The 15,005-nt window shown below is 43.2% G+C and overlaps 1 protein-coding gene across 1 annotated transcript in view; it reads right to left on the bottom strand.

Annotated features, from left to right (window-relative positions):
- Positions 1-15,005, bottom strand: part of LOC110523020 (pituitary adenylate cyclase-activating polypeptide type I receptor) — a 59,053-nt gene that overhangs the window by 8,774 nt on the left and 35,274 nt on the right. The gene's annotated exons all lie outside the window — the stretch shown is intronic.

Raw genomic sequence — 15,005 nt, 5'->3', positions numbered from 1 at the left:
TTCATGAGATAGAGACAAAAAAAATTAATCCATAGAGTTTTACAGTACAACACTGTTCAATAATGTACAATACTAGACAGTGAAATACTGTAAAACAGAATGCAGCAGGCAAATTAATTACGTAGAGAACTGTCTTCTATATGCACTATATATCTCTTTATAATCATACTTATCATGTACTGTATATCTCTTTATAATCATACTCATCATGTACTGTATATCTCTTTATAATCATACTCATCATGTACTGTATATCTCTTTATAATCATACTTATAATGTACTGTATATCTCTTTATAATCATACTTATCATGTACTGTATATCTCTTTATAATCATACTTATCATGTACTGTATATCTCTTTATAATCATACTTATCATGTACTGTATATCTCTTTATAATCATACTTATCATGTACTGTATATCTCTTTATAATCATACTTATCATGTACTGTATATCTCTTTATAATCATACTTATCATGTACTGTATATCTCTTTATAATCATACTTATCATGTACTGTAAATCTCTTTATAATCATACTTATCATGTACTGTAAATCTCTTTATAATCATACTTATCATGTACTGTATATCTCTTTATAATCATACTTATCATGTACTGTAAATCTCTTTATAATCATACTCATCATGTACTGTATATCTCTTTATAATCATACTCATCATGTACTGTATATCTCTTTATAATCATACTTATCATGTACTGTATATCTCTTTATAATCATACTTATCATGTACTGCATATCTCTTTATAATCATACTTATCATGTACTGTATATCTCTTTATAAACATACTTATCATGTACTGTAAATCTCTTTATAATCATACTTATCATGTACTGTATATCTCTTTATAATCATACTTATCATGTACTGTATATCTCTTTATAAACATACTTATCATGTACTGTATATCTCTTTATAATCATACTCATCATGTACTGTATATGATTGCCTGTGTGTTCCTGTGTGCATGTGTGTGTTCCTGTGTGCGTGTGTGTGTTCCTGTGTGCATGTGTGTGTTCCTGTGTGCATGTGTGTGTTCCTGTGTGCATGTGTGTGTTCCTGTGTGCGTGTGTGTGTTCCTGTGTGCGTGTGTGTTACTGTGTGCGTGTGTGTTACTGTGTGCGTGTGTGTTCCTGTGTGCGTGTGTGTGTTCCTGTGTGCGTGTGTGTTCCTGTGTGCGTGTGTGTGTTCCTGTGTGCGTGTTGTTTTCATGTTGATAGGGGTTAAGGGATCAGAGAGGCTGTGTAATTATTTCTACAGACTGATTAGACAGAGGATTAGATGAACCACAGAGGGCAACGACACAAGAGATCTTAGAGGCAGGAAACAATGAACAGCTAGAAACACACCACACACAGAGAGAGAAGAGGGGAAGAGATGGAAACAAACACTGACAAGGGAGGGGAAAGAGAAAGATTTCATTATGTCTTTCAGCAGCAGAGAAAATGGAGACAATACATTGACAGAGAGAACTTACATAGAAAGAGAAAACATCATGAGGGAGAAACCAAGAGAAGTCCTATGAAAAAGCATGTAATGAGGAGAAGAGAGAAAGGGAGGATGAGGATAAGAGAGAAAAGGAGGATGAGGATAAGAGAGGAGGGGAGGATAAGAGAGGAGAGGAGGAGGATGATAAGAGAGGAGGGGAGGATAAGAGAGGAGAGGAGGATAAGGATAAGAGAGGAGAGGAGGATGAGGATAAGAGAGGAGAGGAGAGGAGGATGAGGATAAGAGAGCAGAGGAGGATGAGGATAAGAGAGGAAGGGAGGATAAGAGAGGATAGGAGGATAAGGATAAGAGAGGAGAGGAGAGGAGGATGAGGATAATAGAGGAGAGGAGAGGAGGATGAGGATAAGAGAGCAGAGGAGTATGAGGATAAGAGAGGAGGGTAGGATAAGAGATGAGGGGAGGATAAGAGAGGAGAGGAGGGTGAGGATAAGAGAGGAGGGGAGGATAAGAGAGGAGAGGATGATGATGATAAGAGAAGAGGGGAGGATACGAGAGGAGAGGAGGATACGGATAAGAGAGGAGAGGAGGATGAGGATAAGAGAGGAGGATGAGGATAAGAGGAGAGGAGGATGAGGATAAGAGAGGAGGGGAGGATAGTAGAGGATGATGTGGATAAGAGAGGAGAGGAGGATACGAGAGGAGAGGATGATGATGATAAGAGAAGAGGGGAGGATAAGAGAGGAGAGGAGAGGAGGATAAGGATAAGAGAGGAGAGGAGGAGGAGGATAAGAGAGGAGGATGAGGATAAGAGATGAGGGGAGGATAATAGAGTAGAGGAGGATGTGGATAAGAGAGGAGAGGAGGATGAGGATAAGAGAGGAGAGGAGGATAAGGATAAAAGAGGAGAGGAGAGGAGGATGAGGATAAGAGAGGAGGGGACGATAAGGGAGAAAAGGAGGATGAGGATAAGAGAGGAGGGGAGGATAAGAGAGGAGAGGAGGATGATGATAAGAGAGGAGGGGAGGATAAGAGAGGAGAGGAGGATAAGGATAAGAGAGGAGAGGAGAGGTGGATGAGGATAAGAGAGGAGAGGAGAGGAGGATGAGGATAAGAGAGCAGAGGAGGATGAGGATAAGAGAGGAGGGGAGGATAAGAGAGGATAGGAGGATAAGGATAAGAGAGGAGAGGAGAGGAGGATGAGGATAATAGAGGAGAGGAGAGGAGGATGAGGATAAGAGAGCAGAGGAGGATGAGGATAAGAGAGGAGGGGAGGATAAGAGAGGAGAGGATGATGATGATAAGAGAAGAGGGGAGGATAAGAGAGGAGAGGAGGATAAGGATAAGAGAGGAGAGGAGGATGAGGATAAGAGAGGAGGATGAGGATAAGAGGAGAGGAGGATGAGGATAAGAGAGGAGGGGAGGATAATAGAGTAGAGGAGGATGTGGATAAGAGAGGAGAGGAGGATAAGAGAGGAGAGGATGATGATGATAAGAGAAGAGGGGAGGATAAGAGAGGAGAGGAGGATAAGGATAAGAGAGGAGGATGAGGATAAGAGAGGAGGATGAGGATAAGAGAGGAGATGAGGATGAGGACAAGAGAGTAGAGGAGGATGTGGATAAGGGAGTAGAGGAGGATGAGGTAAAGAGAGGGGGGGTGAGGATAAGAGAGGAAGATGAGGATAAGAGATGAGAGGGGGATGAGGATAAGAGAGGAGGGGAGCATAAGAGAGGAGAGGAGGATGAGGGAAAGAGAGGAGGGGAGGATGAGAATAAGAGAGGAGATGAGGATGAAGATAAGAGAGGAGAGGAGGATGAGGATAAGAGAGGAGGGGAGAATGAGGATAAGAGAGGAGAGGAGGATAAGAGAGGAAGGGAGGATGAGATTAAGAGAGGAGAGGAGGATGAGGATAAGAGAGGAGGGGAGGATAAAAGAGGAGAGGAGGATGAGGATAAGAGAGGAGAGGAGGATGTGGATAAGAGAGGAGAGGAGGATGAGAATAAGAGAGGAGCGGAGGATAAGACAGGAGAGGAGGATGATGATAAGAGAGGAGGGGAGGATAAGAGAGGAGAGGAGTATGAGGATAAGAGAGTAGAGGAGGATGCGCATAAGAAAGTAGAAGAGGATGAGGATAAGAGAGGAGCTGAGGATGAGGATAAGAGAGGAGAGGAGGATGTGGATAAGAGAGTAGAGGAGGATGGGGATAAGAGAGGAGGATCAGGATAAGAGAGGAGGGGAGGATAAGAGAGGAGAGGAGGATGAGGATACGAGAGGAGAGGATGATGAGGATAAGAAAGGAGAGGAGGATGAGGATAAGAGAGTAGAGGAGGATGAGGATAAGAGAGGAGGGAAGGATTAGAGAGGAGGGGAGGATGAGGATAAGAGAGGAGAAGAGGATGATAAGACAGTAGAGGAGGATGAGGATATGAGAGGAGGGGAGGGTAAGAGAGGAGGATGAGGATAAGAGAGGAGAGGAGGATGAAGATAAGAGAGTAGGATGAGGATAAGAGAGGAGGATGAGGATAAGAGAGGAGGGGAGGATGATAATAAGAGAGGAGAGGAGGATGAGGATAAGAGAGGAGGGGAGGATGATGATCAGAGAGGAGAGGAGGATGAGGATAAGAAAGGAGAGGAGGATAAGAGAGGAGGGGAGGATGAGGATAAGAGAGGAGAGGAGGATGAGGGTAAGAGAGTAGAGGAAGATGAGGATAAGAGAGTAGATGAGGATAAGAGAGGAGGGAAGGATTAGAGGAGGGAGGATGAGGATAAGAGAGGAGAAGAGGATGATAAGAGAGTAGAGGAGGATGAGGATATGAGAGGAGGGGAGGGTAAGAGAGGAGAGGAGGATGAGGATAAGAGAGGAGAGGAGGATGAGGATAAGAGAGGAGATGAGGATGAGGATAAGAGAGTAGAGGAGAATGAGGATAAGAGAGGAGCGGAGGATGAGGATAAGAGAGGAGAGGAGGATGAGGAAAAGAGAGGAGGGGAGGATAAGAGAGGAGAGGAGGATGAGGATAAGAGAGTAGAGGAGGATGAGGATAAGAGAGGAGGAGAGGATAAGAGAGGAGAAGAGGATGAGGATAAGAGAGTAGAGGAGGATGAGGATAAGTGAGGAGCGGAGGATGAGGATAAGAGAGGAGGGGATGATAAGAGAGGAGAGGAGGATGAGGATAAGAGAGGAGGGGAGGATGAGGATAAGAGAGTAGAGGAGAATGAGGATAAGAGAGGAGAGGAGGATGAGGATAAGAGAGGAGAGGAGGATGAGGATAAGAGAGTAGAGGAGGATGAGGATAAGAGAGGAGGGAAGGATAAGAGAGGAGGGGAGGATGAGGATAAGAGAGGAGAGGAGGATGATAAGAGAGTAGAGGATGAGGATATGAAAGGAGGGGAGGATAAGAGAGGAGAGGAGGATGAGGATAAGAGAGTAGGGGAGAATGAGGATAAGAGAGAAGAGGAGGATGAGGATAAGAGAGGAGGATGAGGATAAGAGAGGAGGGGAGGATAAGAGAGGAGAGGAGGATGAGGATAAGAGAGGAGAGGAGGATGAGGATAAGAGAGTAGGGGAGAATGAGGATAAGAGAGGAGAGGAGGATGAGGATAAGAGAGGAGGATGAGAATAAGAGACGAGGGGAGGATAAGAGAGGAGAGGAGGATGAGGATAAGAGAGTAGAGGAGCATGAGGATAAGAGAGGAGAGGAGGATGAGGATAAGAGAGGAGAGTAGGATGAGGATAAGAGAGGAGAGGAGGACTAGGCCATCACAATGACGGACTCCATCAAACACACAACTATAAGCACGCGCACACACACACACACACTGTGTGATGTTATGATGGAGGAGGGGTGTCAGTCCGTCACAGGAGAAATAGCCCCACTGCTCAGTTCATTAGGATTTAATGGATCGGACCATATTTCCATCTGCTTCTTAGTAAGATAGGTGGGAGGCGATATGTTGACGCACCTCCCTCTGTCCTCTGGAGAGACTGATAACTCTCTCTTTCACTAGAGTACATACAAACCCTCAACACTCAATTAACACACAAAATTCTCTATATCGCTCATACAAACACTGTCCTCCTGTCTAGCAGCTGTTTGGCAGTAGCAGACTACAGAGCTGATACCTTCATCCTCCTCCAAGGGTCATTGATGTCACCAGCAGGGTGCAGGGTGCAGGGTGCAGGGTGCAGGGTGCAGGGTGCAGGGTGGGGACAACAGGGAGCTAAAACCTAAACCTCAAGGGGATAGGCTGTTATACTCTGTATACGGATGAATTGATTTGGGGAGAAATGACAACTCATTAGGCTCAACGATGTAGGAGACGGGCTGTTATGTAGTCTGGAGCCAGCTAGCTGCATGAGATTTGATTATGGCTTCCAGAATAGGTGTTGTGTATCTCCATGATGACTTGATTTTGCAGTCGAAGCATCTTTCACTACTCTCTCTATGTCACTTCTCCTGCCTCCTGTCTCCTGCCTCCTGTCTCCTGTCTCCTGCCTCCTGTCTCCTGTCTCCTGCCTCCTGTCTCCTGTCTCCTGTCTCCTGTCTCCTGTCTCCTGTCTCCTGCCTCCTGTCTCCTGCCTCCTGTCTCCCGCCTCCTGTCTCCTGCCTCCTGTCTCCTGTCTCATGTCTCCTGCCTCCTGTCTTCTGTCTCCTGTCTCTTGCCTCCTGTCTCCTGCTTCTGGCCTGCCACTGTAGGAGATGTACATTACCAGTCAGAAGTTTGGACACACCTACTCATTCAAGGGTTTTTCTTTATTTTGACTATTTTCTATATTGTAGAATAATAGTGAAGACATCAAAACTATGAAATAGCACATATGGAATTATGTAGTAACCCCCCAAAAAATATATAGTTTACATTTCATATTCTTCAAAGTAGCCATCCTGTAACATGCTGACAGCATTGCACACGCTTGGCATTCCCTCAACCAGCTTTAAGGCTAGGCCCCTTTCTTCTCCCTTCCTGTCTGAATGATGTGCCCGAAGTAAACTGCCTGTAGCTCAAGCTGGAAAGAAAAAGCTTTAAAGTTTGTAGAAATGTAGGAGTAAAATAGAATAATGTAAAAAAATGTAGGAGACTATAACACAATAGATATGGTAGGATATCAGTTTTTTTTTTGAGACCATGCTCTTACAATGGAAAGCATAGGGGCATACTGAATTCTAGCTCCCAGGATGCAATTCCTATGGCTTCCACAGGGGGTCAGCAGTCTACATTCAAGGTGTCAGGCTTGTAACGTCCAAAACAAATAAGAATAATCCGTTTTAGTACAGGGACACAGTCTTGGAAATTCGTGTTTGGGAATGCGATGACGACAAGACGCACCTGCTAAAACCGGATTCCTATTGAACATACTTCTTTCCATAAGAAATATTATAGTTTGACTACATTTTAGGGTATCTGAGGAGTAAATAAAAATGTATTTTGACTTGTTGGTACAACGTTTAGGGGTAGATTTTCAGATTCCTTTCTCTGCATGTTGAACGAGTGGATTACTCAAATCGATGGCGCCAACTAAACTGACTTTTTGGGATATAAAGAAGGATTTTATCTAACAAAACGACACTACATGTTATAGCTGGCACCCTTTGGATGACAAATCAGAGGACGATTTTCAAAAAGTAAGTGAATATTTAATCGCTATTTGTGAATTTATGAAACCTGTGCCGGTGGAAAAATATTTTGATGTGGGGCGCCTTCCTCAAACAAGCTCATGGTATGCCTTCACTGTAATAGCTACTGTAAATTGGACAGTGCAATTAGATTAACAAGAATTTAAGCTTTCAACCGATACAAGACACTTGTATGTACCTAAATGTTTAAACATTATCATTAACATATTCATAATTTTAATGATTATTTATTTGAATTACGCCCCCCAGTTTTACCGGATGTTGTCCCGCTAGCGGGACGCCTGAGGAATGCTTTTCCAACAATCTTTAAGGAGTTCCCACATATGCTGAGCAATTTTGGGCTGCTTTTCCTTCACTCTGCAGTCCAATTCATCCCAAACCACCTCAATTGGGTTGAGGTCGGGTGATTGTGGAGGCCAGGTCATCTGATGCAGCACTCCATCACTCTCCTTCTTGGTCAAATAGCCCTTACACAGTCTGGGGGTTGGGTCATTGTCCTGTTGAAAAACAAATGATAGTCCCACTAAGCGCAAACCAGATGGGATGGCGTATCGCTGCAGAATACTGTGGTAGCCATGCTGGTTAAGTGTGCCTTGAATTATAAATAAATCACAGACAGTGTCACCAGCAAAGCACCCCCACACCATCACACCTTCTTCTCTATAATTCATGGTGGGAACCACATGTAACCCTCTCACCAGGCTCGAATTTGATATTACCTTTCTTAGAATATCTGAACAGCATGAGATATTTGGTGAGAAGGACATATACAATGAGAATCCCTGTTGTAAACTCGCTAGGGTGATGACAACAACTAGGGTGATGTGCTCTTCTGATTGAATGATCATAGATTTTTGTTATTATATTATGATATGCTTTCCCATATAAAATGAAACATAAGGTTCAAGATGTATATTATCACATTTTCAACGTACCACATCAAAATAAATAAAAATAATAAACCCCAATGATTTTTCACAACCCATGTCCAAATTACTTGCAAGCTTGGTTAAACCCTTTTGGCACGCGTTGGAGCTCAAAAAAATGTCTACTTACATAAAGTCCCGAAGCACCCCACTGTTGTAGTTACTCACTACTCGTAGATATTTCCTCAGCGAAGCATAGCAATTCCGTGCCGTGGTCCTCACAAGATCCACAGCAAGCACAGCATTCAATGCAAACAGTACTTCTTAGCAGCATCAGATAACCCATGGAAATATGAACTCGTTCATCTTCCACAAGCAATTCTCTCCACGTCTCGCACAATGCTAGGCTAACCTCGCACGATGCTAAATACCTCCACGATGAAACAGTCTCTACTAAGTCTTTCAACCTCTTAGGGCTAGGTGTCCCTTTAGCAGAACACCTGTTGACAACTCTAAATAAATAATTAAAATAAATAATCATAAAAATTATGGATATTATTAAACATTTAGGGACATACAAGTGTCTTATATCGGTTAAAAGTTTAAAGTCTTGTTCATCTAACTGCATTGTCCGATTTACAATAGGCTTTACAGCGAAAGCATGCCATTCAATTGTTTGAGGACGGCGCCCGTCATCAAAATATTTTTCAACCAGCACAGGCTTCATAAAATCACAAATAGCGAATAAATATTCAGTTACTTTTTGAAAGTCTTCCACTGATTTGCAATCAAAAGGGTCCCAGCTACAACATGCATGGTAGTTTTGTTAGATAAAATCCTTCTTTATATCCCAAAAAGTCAGTTTAGTTGGAGCCATCGATTTGAGTAATCCACTCGTTCAACATGCAGAGAACGGACTTGTTCAACATGCAGAAAGGACTTAAACAAGTCAAAATATGTTTATATTTAATCCTCAGGTACCCTAAAACGTAATCAAACTATAATATTTCATACGGAAAAAAGTATGTTCAATAGAATAAGCAGGCGCGCATCCTCTTCGTCGCACGCACAGACTGATTTCCAACTCTGACTCCCAGTACCAAAACTCAAAATTCTTCCTTGTTTGGGAAGAAACAAGCCTGAAACCTTGAACATAGACTGTTGCCATCGAGTGGAAGTCATATGAATTGCAATCTGGGAGCTGGAATTGCATATAGACCCATAGCTTTCCATTGTAAGAGCATGGGCTCTCAAAAATAAACAATTTCCGGTTGGTTTTTCTTTGTATTTTCTCCTACCATATCAATTGTGTTATAGTCTCATACATTATTTTAACATTTCTACAAACTTCAAAGTGGTTCTTTCCAATGGTACCAATTCTATGCATATCCTGGCTTCTGTGCCTGAGTAACAGGCAGTTTACTTTGGGCACGTCAAACTCTATTATAAAATCAAAATCAGTATTTCCCTTCAAAACTTGGTAGGTATATGTTTTGTTCTATTTTTCTTCACCAACACTGATAATGTATTTCCATACTTTTCAACATCTCTCCCTCTTTTTCCAACGTCTCCCTTTCCCCAGGCCTCCTGTTAACCAGGTCAGCTCTCCCATTGGACACAGCTTAACAAGCTACCTTATTGGTCAAAACTTAAACCTCAAAGTATACCAACCTATTCACTTGTACATTAAAGAAATACTTCTTTAAAAGAAATGCATTAACAACATAAAAATTCAGGAGCAATTCGATCACCTTTAAAATCTAATACCAATTAATTATAGAAAATAAACTCTATACCTTAACAAGGGTATTACACACACATGCAAAGATCTTCCATTCATCTGCGTCTCACAAAGACACGGCGGTTGGAACCAAAAATCTCAAATTTGGACTCATCAGACCAATGGACAGATTTCCACTGTTCTAATATCCATTGCTCATGTTTCTTGGCCCAAGAAAGTCTCTTCTTATTGTTGGTGTCCTTTAGTAGTGATTTCTTTACAGCAATTCGACCATGAAGGCCTGATTAACACAGTCTCCTCTGAACAGTTGATGTTGAGATGTGTCTGTTACTTGAACTCTGTGAAGCATTTATTTGGGCTACAATTTGAGGTGCAGTTAACTCTAATAAACGTATCCTCTGTAGCAGAGGTAACTCTGGATCTTCCTTTCCTGTGGTGGGCTATCTTCTGTATACCACCTCTACCTTGTCACAACACAACTGATTGGCTCAAACGCATTAAGAAGGAAAGAAATTCCACAAATGAACTTTGAACATGGCACACCTGTCAACTGAAATGCATTCCAGGTCACTACCTCATGAAGCTGGTTGAGAGAATGCCAAGAGTGTGCAAAGCTGTCATCAAGGCAAAGGGTGGCTACTTTGAAGAATCTCAAATATAAAATATATTTTGATAACTACATGATTCCATATGTGCTATTTCATAGTTTGAGGGCTTCCCTATTATTCTACAATGTAGAAAATAGTAAAAATATAGAAAAAACCTTGAATGAGTAGGTGTGTCCAAACTTTTGACTGGTACTGTATATTACTATGCACTAATGACACCATCATAACAGCTCAGTAGTATATCAAAGCAGCAGCTTCCTGAGATGGTCATTGAACAGGGTGAGGACGGAGATGTGTTGTTGGATCACTTCCCACAGAATAACCATTATACTAATGAGAGATCATTTAGACTATCACATCCCTTTATCAGACAGGAAGGTAAAGAAGGCAAGTGAGTATGTGTGTGTCTGTGTGAGTTCACGTATGTGCATTCTGTTGTTTATGCTATGCATTAGTACAATGACAGTGAGTCATTGAATACAACATGACATTTTACAACCTTGGAAAAAGTTCCCCATGTCCACTCCAGTCAGTTCGATGTGATGGGCAAATCACCAGAAGGCTGTGATGAATATAAATGAGATGAATTAGATGGAACAGAAGAGTGGAGCAGAAAAGCAACAGAGGATGGTGTTCTCTCTCTCCAACCAGCCTGGAGTGTGGATGGGATGACTTAATACACTCACAGTGCCACAACTACAATGACTCAGAGTACGAGGTCACAAAGTTGAGAGGAGAATGTGTGTGAGGGAAAATAAGTGTGTGTGTGTGTGTGTGTGTGTGTGTGTGTACAGTATATGCATACTGTAAGCGTTGCTCAGGGAAAGGAAGTTAAAGAGGGTTTAACACTTTGGGACTGGGCTATTGGCTGTTATGGAAAATAAATTAGAACTGCACTCCACAGTGAGATGGTGAGCGGGAGGAGAAAGAATTTGGGGGGGTTGAACAGTACATCTAACAGTGGACGGCTTGACTTATAAGTTGCCAGTGGGATTTTAGCTCCTGTACTATCATTAGCATAATGTGGCACGTAGCCATAGCATGAATGCCAAGTATAGCAGAGGACTAAGGCTGTGCTAGCTAGCCTAGAGGTAGCATAGAGTAGAGGAGGGCTAAGACCCCAGAGAGAGTAGACTAACTAGCTTCGCTAACGCTCCTCCTCACACTCTTCTTACTCCCTTAGTTGAATCCTTTTTTTAAATGATTATTTTATTATTTCTGGTGCTCTCAGTTACAGTAGCTTGACTGAACTCCACAGTACCTAAGGTGTACTTATTGTTGTCTAAGTCTGCGGGGGAGGGGATCCAGGGAGTGCTCCGCAGGCTAGCTCCCACTCTTAAATAAGTTATGACATCATTGATGATATTGAGAACCCTGGTCCTCTGCTCCCATATACTTTAAAGTTGAACCCCCTAAGGTCGATGTCCGCGCCCCCGTGGAAATCGAATTAGCATAATAGTTTAAGCTAGAGATATCTGTTGTTGCATTGGATGCATCTCAATCCACCACGTCCACCTATGTTTCACTTCCGGCGAAACGTAACACAGCTAGAGCGGTGTTTGTCAGACCATGAGACATCACAAAAATCTGTCTTCTCACAAAATATTTTGTAGCGTCCCAACGATTTGGCCTACAGTTGAAAACATGTATGGAAGTATATAAGGAGACTGTTGAGTGCCAAAAATAAGGGGAATACATGTACAAAAAAAATGTTTCCTGAACTTTCTTATATGTCTCAACGTCAACAGTTAAGAGGCAACTCCGGGATGCTGGCCTTCTAGGCAGAGTTGCAAAGAAAAGGCCATATCAAATCAAATCAAATTTTATTGGTCACATACACATGGTTAGCAGATGTTAATGCGAGTGTAGCGAAATGCTTGTGCTTCTAGTTCCGACAATGCAGTAGATATCTAACAATTTCACAACAACTACCTTATACACACAAGTGTAAAGGGATGAGTAAGAATATGTACATATAAATATATGGATGAGCAATGGCCGTGCGGCATAGGCAAGATGCAGTAGATGGTATAGAGAACAGTATATACATATGAGATGAGTAATGTAGGGTATGTAAACATGACATAAAGTGGCATTGTTTAAAGTGACTAGTGATACATTTATTACATCCAATTATAAATTATTAAAGTGGCAAGAGATTTGAGTCTGTATGTTTGTTGGCAGCAGCCACTCAATGTTAGTGATGGCTGTTTAACAGTCTGATTGCCTTGAGATAGAAGCTGTTTTTCAGTCTCTCGGTCCCAGCTTTGATGCACCTGTACTGACCTCGCCTTCTGGATGATAGCGGGGTTAACAGGCAGTGGCTCGGGTGGTTGATGTCCTTGATGATCTTTTTGGCCTTGCTGTGACATCGGGTGGCGTAGGTGTCCTGGAGGCCAGGTAGTTTGCCGATGGAGATGCGTTGTGCAGACCTCGCTACCCTCTGGAGAGCCTTATGGTTGTGGGTGGAGCAGATGCCATACCAGGCGGTGAATGCTCTCGATTGTGCATCTGTAAAAGTTTGTGAGTGTTTTCGGTGACAAGCCAAATTTCTTCAGCCTCCTGAGGTTGAAGAGGCGCTGCTGCACTTTCTTCACCACGCTGTCTGTGTGGGTGGACCATTTCAGTTAGTCCGTGATGTGTACACCGAGGAACTTAAAAGTTTCCTCCTTCTCCACTACTGTCCCGTCGATGTGGATAGGGGGGTGCTCCCTCTGCTGTTTCCTGAAGTCCACGATCATTTCCTTTGTTTTGTTGATGTTGAGTGTAAGGTTATTTTCCTGACACCACACTCCGAGGACCCTCACCTCCTCCCTGTAGGCCATCTCGTCACGGGTGGTAATCAAGCCCACAACTGTAGTGTTGATTAATGATTGACTTGGAGACGTGCATGGTCACGCAGTCATGGGTGAACAGGGAGTACAGGAGACGGCTGAGAACGCACATTTGTGGGGCCCCAGTGTTGAGGATCAGCGGGGTGGACGTGTTGTTTCCTTACCTCACCACCTGGGGGCGACCAATCAGAAAGTCCAGGACCCAGTTGCAGAGGGTGGGGTCGAGACCCAGGGTGTCGAGCTTAATGATGAGTTTGGAGGGTACTATGGTGTTAAATGCTGAGCTGTAGTCGATGAACAGCATTCTTACATAGGTATTCCTCTTATCCAGATGGGATAGGGCAGTGTGCAGTGTGATTGCGATGGCGTCATCTGTGGACCTATTGGGGCGGTAAGCAAATTGGAGTGGGTCTAGGGTGTCAGGTAGGGTGGAGGTGATATGGTCCTTGACTAGTCTCTCAAATCACTTCATGATGATGGAAGTGAGTGCTACGGGGTGATAGTTGTTTAGCTCAGTTACCTTAGCTTTCTTGGGAACAGGAACAATGTTGGCCCACTTGAAGCATGTAGGAACAGCAGACTGGGATAGAGATTGATTGAATATATCCGTAAACATACCAACCAGCTGGTCTGTACATGCTCTGAGGACACGGCTATGGATGCCGTCTGGGCCGGCAGCCTTGCGAGGGTTAACACATTTAAATGTTTTACTCACATTGGCCACGGTGAAGGAGAGCCCACAGGTTTTGGTCGTGGTCCGCAACGAGGCTGGTTTTCTTTTTGTAATCCGTGATTGACTGTAGACCCTGCTACATACGTCTCGTGCTTGAGCCGTTGATTTGTGACTCTACTTTGTCTCTATACTGACGCTTATCTTGCAGTGTGAATAGCTACACTGTTTGTATTCGGTCATGTTTCCGTTCACCTTGCCATGATTAAAAGCAGTGGTTTGCGTTTTAATGTTTTGCGTGAGTGCTGCCATCAATCCACGGTTTCTGTGGATTGACAAAATGGAGCCATGGTAAGATTTGCCGAAAGGAGGGCGGGGGAGAGCTTTGTATGCGTCGCAGAAGTTAGAGTAGCAATGATCCAGGATGCTGCCAGCTCGAGTCGCGCATTCGATATGCTGATAAAATATAGGGAGCCTCGTTTTCAGATTAGCTTTGTTAAAATCCCCAGCTACAATAAATGCTGCCTCAGGATATATGGTTTCCAGTTTACATCGAGTCAAGTGAAGTTCTTTCAGGGCCTTCGAGGTGTCTGCTAGGGGGGATATACACGGCTGTGATCAGGTGAACAAAAGGACTTGAGTTCCTGTATGTTGTTATGACTACACCACAAATCGTTACTCATAAAGCATACACCCACGCCATTCTTTTTACCAGAGAGATGTTTGTTTCTGTCGGCGCGATGCGTGAAGAAACCGGGTGGCTGTACCGACTCTGATAACATATCCTAAGTGAGCCATGTTTCCGTGAAACAGCGAATTTTACAATCTCTGATGTCTCTCTGGAAGGCAACCCTTACTCAAATTTTGTCTACTTTGTTGTCAAGAGACTGGACATTGGCGAGTAGTATACTCGGGAGCGGTGAGCGATGTGCCCGTCTATAGAGCCTGACCAGAAGGCCACTTTGTCTGCCCCTTCTGTGGCGCTGTTGTTTTGGGTCGCCTACTGGGATCAGATCTGTTGTCCTGGGTGGTGATCCGAACGGAAGATCCACTTCGGGAAAGTCATATTCCTGGTCGTAATGTTGGTAAGTTGATGTTGCTCTTATATCCAGTAGTTATTCCTGGGCTGTATGTAATAAGACTTCCTGTGGTAACAATGTAAGAAATAATATATACAAAA

Source organism: Oncorhynchus mykiss, chromosome 5 (assembly GCF_013265735.2).
Source record: "Oncorhynchus mykiss isolate Arlee chromosome 5, USDA_OmykA_1.1, whole genome shotgun sequence".
NCBI classification, from domain to species: Eukaryota; Metazoa; Chordata; class Actinopteri; order Salmoniformes; family Salmonidae; genus Oncorhynchus; species Oncorhynchus mykiss.
Note: the sequence above shows the minus strand (reverse complement) of the source record. Positions and strands in the feature narration are given on the sequence as shown.